Source organism: Etheostoma spectabile, chromosome 20 (genome assembly GCF_008692095.1).
Source record: "Etheostoma spectabile isolate EspeVRDwgs_2016 chromosome 20, UIUC_Espe_1.0, whole genome shotgun sequence".
NCBI classification, from domain to species: domain Eukaryota; kingdom Metazoa; phylum Chordata; class Actinopteri; order Perciformes; family Percidae; genus Etheostoma; species Etheostoma spectabile.
In genome coordinates, this window is record NC_045752.1 from 19,182,576 (window position 1) to 19,188,569 (window position 5,994).

Genomic DNA, 5,994 nt, shown 5'->3' on the forward strand with positions numbered 1-5,994 from the left:
TGTGTGTGTGTGTGTGTGTGACTCATTAAAGGAGGGAAGGTCTAACGTTAGCTACTAGCCACATAACGTAAAATCTACGTTACAGGCTATGCAGCATGCAGCGCTTGGATATATCTTAAGAAAATATACATGATGAACTACCGCCATCGTATCAATTTTTACAGCTTACTCAGGGGAACCGTCATATGAGTCTGCAGTGCAGAGCAACGTCGGTGCAGAGCGACGTCGGCGCAGTCCTGCGGGTCAGCTCGCGTTCATAATGTGTCTTCATCGTGCCTGGTTAAATTGAAATTGATGTTCATGAAATTCGGTGAATTTTACTGTCGACAAACACTGACACCACTCATACGTCTACGCCAACCCTCATCAGCAGCTGCTTTTTTTAACCCTCATGTTCTCCTTGGGTCCAATTTGACCCGTTTTCAGTTAATTATTATTGTTTTGGCCCAAATATTGGGCCGTCGAAATAAGCGTTAAAAATGTCATACAATAAAAACTATCAAAAACTTTGGCAAAAATATCAAAAAAAGCACCCACAACATTAAAACAATGAAAAAAGTGACCAAAATGTGTTTTTTTACATGGTTGACAGGAAGACAAAACAAGTTAAAACATGAATTCTTCATCTCATCATCAGAGGAAACATCAGCTCTCTATGCAGTAATCAATGTCCTTTAGATGACTCTAAAACCACGGAGGCTGACGTGTCTTCATACACACATTATGCTGAGAGGAGAGTAAACATCCAGAGATAACCATGTACGTGTAAAGAGGGCCAGAATCTGCATGATAAAGCAGGCTTATTGGTTCTCCCATCATTTATTTTCACATTTATTTACATTTTAACATCCTTAGGAAATGACTTTTTTTATGTTAAAACAAATGCGTCTGCTGTAGCTTACACAGTTAGGGTGTGTCTGTAAAGTCGAGCTTTGTCTCTGCAGTCACCTCAGACCAGCGACTCGCCCTGAGCTTTCAACAATTGCTCCATCACTGTCACTGCACCGTCGCCATGTTTGCTTTCCTGGGAGGGACTGTGGACCACAGACGATGACATGAAGCTCTCTGTGCATCCATAATGCTGCAGCTTGGCTGATATGCTGAGCTACAGGCTGACAGATTGTACATTCTGTCAGTATTTTTAACAGGCAAAGCCTGCATGTTTTAGTGCTTTGGTCATGTCTCAAAATTAAATATAGCCACACAGCCAGTGGTGTTTTTCTGAAGACCACTCTTTCACATATCGTCGTTCTGCAATCAAACTGGCTGGTCTATTTAGTTGAATGTTAAGTGGAATTAATTAGCAACAATTTGCTACATGAGGCACACAGTTGATGTGAGTATTCATCCTTGACCTTAAGACAAGTGTACGCAGGGGCGTAGGTTTCATTTCAACATCATAACATTATGATGAGAACTTTTTAAATGATGAGTTAATATCTTAAAATATTAACTTTGTATCTTTAAATTGAGTTAGTACACCATAAAAACTACTTTTTGAGACTGACCACCCAAAAAATGATCCTAGAGAGATCGTGGTTTGAGTACTATCTGAAACAGTTTTTTTTCTTTTTTTTTTCTTAAAGGGATATTTTACCGCTGAAAAGATGAATATGTAATAAATTGGGTTATTTATGTAGAAGAGTTATAGTGGGTGCCTTCTAGGCCGAGAAAAGCTGTTGAATGTATTTTTGGCTCATGTGGATGAAAGACACCAACTCCCAGAATGCACTTGCTTCGCTTCCCTTACTGAGGCCACTCCCAAGCCACGCCTACTGGTTACAAACATAGACAGTGAAAATGGTTACAGAGAGCCAGTCATGTCAAGTCAAGTGTGTTTTATTGTCATTTTAACAACATACACATAACAACGTTTCACCTTGGCTCAAGTGGTGTTAAAAATTTTAAATATGTAAACAACATTACATAAAAAACGACATATGAAACAGGCTACATGTAGTGCATACACATTATAAGCTCCGTAAAGTTCAGCTAAAGCAATGGTAACATCAGCGCTTGGCAGGATGTAAACATGAGTAGAAACACAGCCGTGAATTTGCGTGGAATGTAGAGTGGTCACAACCTCCACCAGCGGTGAGCAGTTAGTTTGATACAACCCTCCCATTTCTGCACCAGTCCGTGTTAACACAGCCCCGATTCTTACCCAATAGAGCATCTGCTATCTGCTGGGAAAGCTAGCAGGCCTGGTAGCTAGATAGCGGGGTACGGTACACTGTTGTTCAGCCATGTTTCCACAAAAACAAAAACACAACAGTCTCTGAGCTTGCGTTGGGAGTTTAAACCATAATTTGTCAATGTAAATGTAGCCCGAGACTTTCTTCAGATCATGTGCTCATGGATGTCAGTTAAACAGTAGGCGTTGCAACTAGCAGTGATATGGGTTGATGTTAAGTAACCGATCGCAGCACTTTGATCCTTTTGCTTCAGTTTAAAGCCTCTCACAGCTATCGCCTTGCACCTAAACACAAGGTTTATTACACTATTCAATCAATACTGGTCAAAGGTCTGTGGAAGACTGATCACCTCAAGTACTGCACAAGTTAACTCTAAGGATCATCCCCTAATCTGCACACAAGTAGGCAAGAATGCAAAGGCAAACATCTCTGCGATAAAGAGAAGTGCAATGTTTCTTCCTGCAGCAACACGATTAGAAGCTACCACCTGTTAGGCCACTGAGCACACAAACTGTTGTGAATTGTCTACTATGAACATCATAGTAGTTTTGCATTACCAGACCTTCATCCACAGCGCTACGAAGGAGGGTCTGGACACAGCTGTCTGGTTTTAACCATAGTCCTCATAAATCCAACGGAGGTATGAATGCCAACACAAAGAAATTGGAAGGTGACAAACGTCCAGCTGAAATGAGGGACATCCGGCGGAATTTCCGGCGGCACCGGAACAAACCAGGAAACGAAACAACATATATGAACTGACATCGTAGCAACACAACAAAACAGACCAATATTTAACATTCAAATCAGATGAGAAACCAAACGCTTCTGTTTCCTCTAAAAGTCATGACACACTCTCATATGTATTTCCTTTTTATGTATGCATTTACTAAGGAATCTAGAACAATGTATCCATTCAATGATCAACGATCCAACATCATCGATGCAAAGTGAAAATATCGATATGTATCACCATCTTTAAATTGCACCTTTATTTTGAAATTTCCATTTTATATTAATTCTTTTCACTCAAAGTAGTTGTTTTTCCTTTAAATGTCTGGAAGAGTACTACAACTGTCATAAATATATATATGTGCTTTTTGTAAGTTAATTGTAACTAGTTGTGTTAAATGGACTTATGTATCGTCTCGTGTCAGTCTCAGGCCCCTGAATTGAAACAAACCAAAATGGTATCTTACAGATACATGGATCTGATATAATATTGTATTGTGATTATAATAATAATTTGCTGACCGGTCCAGAGCCTCCTTCGTTCTGTTCCTCGGGTTCCTTTGTCGCGGGGGGACTGACTTCAACACTAGGTAACACTAACTTATTAACTTTATTTTACAGTTATTTTTGAAATTTATGGTCAATAAACATCATTTATAGGAAATTATATCCAATTTTTGAGTTAGAAAAGCAGAAATTAAGAATTATTTCGACTAAAATTAAAGGAATGTATGTTGATGGATAATCACAGACTGGAATATGTCAACTTTTACTCAGTACTATCTCAAAACCACTTCAAATTTTTTTTTTTTTAAATCCTATCAAATTGAATAAGACGCCCCAAAATGAATGAAAGTAGAGATTTTTACTTGCCAAAGAGCGTTGTGTGGAATCAATCATGTTATTTTAAGGAATTACAATTGGGTAGTGAAAAATGAAACTGGTTAATTTGACCCGAGGACAACATGAGGGTTAAATGATAAGAGATGGACATACTTAAGACTAGGTACACCTAAAAGTAACCTCGATCCATCGAGATACTGGGAGGAGCAGTTGTTGTGTTCGCTTGCTCGGAGCCTCTGGAGAAATGTAATGGTCTTATGATGACCTCCTAGCCGGGGCAACTATGGGCTGCAAAGCTTTGGGTTTAGACAAACATCAGACTCTGGGGAGCATTACAGCTTTGAGGGGTGCTGACAAGCGTGATTGGCTACATGTGGGATATTTATTTAAAATTTCACATATTGTTAATTCCGCTCTTGTATGTAACAGCCAAGAAATGCTAACCATTTGAAAAGCAACATTCTTGAGCTCAGCTTTGGCAGAGACCATCAAAATGGGGAAATTAGCCTACCCAAAACACTGTTTAGTTGCACATGTGAGGTCACACTTACCAAAGGACTGTTTTCTTAACAATTTCTTCTCTTAGCAACGTCCCAGGCTCTGCTGCCCGCTTTCCAAACAAACGCCCCCACACACACACAGATGGAGAGAGAGAAGCTACTCAATCAGTCATCAATCATTACGCTCGGCAAAAAACAATTATGAGCAAGCGCTGACGGTTCAAACATGAAAACAAAAGTCAGAGAAAACATATGGGCCGACCACTCTCTGCAGATTAATATACTCCAGTAAAACTCAATGCAAAGGAAACTTGATGATCCAGAAGACTACAGAAAAGTAAAAAAAATAAGCTGTATGAATTAAGAGAAAACAATACAAAAAAACTTTGTAGGTGCAGAATATAAAGTGGAGTTAAAAGTGTTAAACCATACAGTATCTACCAGTTCAATGATCATCTAATTTAGGTTGTTTGTGTTTACCAAAACACATGCAAGTGAAGGAACACCTTTACTAACTTAACAACACATACACAGCATTTAAAAAAACAACATTCACCAACTTGAAGATATACAAAACATCAAATTGAACCACAAAACGATGACATCGATCACAAATGGGATCACACTAACCGCCACACCAAATTGGGTTAGGGGCTTAAAGTGGGGTGGGGTGGGGGGGGCTCCTTCTCTGATTCCCACTGTACTTTTGGACTCCTTGCTCGGATCACGTCCCTTTCTCAAACTCTGCTTTCATTTTGATCTCAAATACACTCCTGTAAAGTTGCGTCAGTCAATCAATCAATCAGTTTTATATGTCACATGAAACATCGTACAATAACAGAAGGGTTTGGATTCAGCGTTGCAACCATGAGCAACACTGGCTTGGCTGCATCACCCTCCCCTCCCCTCCCCGCTCCACCCTCTGGTCATAATGCCTTGCCAAACTTGAGGCTTCAAAACAGCAGTCCACAAACCAATGGGTGACATCACGGATGGTGCATCCAATGTTATAAACTGTACGTATATGTCTATGGCATATGGGAAAAAAATAAATAAAAGAACGTCATGTAGCAGCTGAGCCCTGTCCTACCACTTGGGGAACACAGCATCATATCACAACACATCACAACATGTGGACAAAACAAACATGCTAAACAAACATATATGTTTGTTTTTAAAAGCCAATTTTAAATTACATTAAATTACATGCAGCCTAACAGTGAACAATCAGTGTTCCCCCAACAGTCTGTTGAGATGGCTCTCCAAACGCAGAAACACAGCACAATCACACCATAAGAAAACACACAATCACACCATAAAACGTTAAGAAAAAGATGCGTATTTTGTCGTAACCCAATGAAACAAAAAAGAGTAATCCCCCGTGATCAGTAGATCCACAAAAAGGGTCCAGGTGTTTCTCTACGCCCGTCACATTCACCAGCTCCAAACAGGTGAGCGAGGCCGCTCCACTTCGCCACTTAAACAAAATGGAACATAACAAGTCCAAATCTACACAGAACTAGGTGCAAGATGGCCAGACTAATGCAACAGTAACTTTTGTTTTTGGCGTCCTGCATATGCATCGACAATGGTCTCAGGTGACTGAAGTACTATATGAAATTAGATGCATTACCTACCACCACTTAGTTGTTTTCTGTTATTTAAAATATGTATAAACTATCTGGTCATGGCAGATGTAATTATTCCACACATTTTTGAAACAA

The 5,994-nt window shown here is 39.6% G+C and overlaps 1 long non-coding RNA gene across 1 annotated transcript in view; it reads left to right on the top strand.

Moving 5' to 3' along the window:
- Positions 1 to 1,417: 1,417 nt before the first annotated feature.
- Positions 1,418 to 5,994, top strand: part of LOC116670620 (uncharacterized) — a 10,206-nt gene continuing 5,629 nt past the window's right edge. Inside the window, exons 1-2 of the long non-coding RNA XR_004327074.1 lie at positions 1,418 to 1,432; positions 1,891 to 1,894. This is a non-coding gene — a long non-coding RNA (uncharacterized LOC116670620). The remainder of the gene's footprint in view (positions 1,433 to 1,890; positions 1,895 to 5,994) is intronic.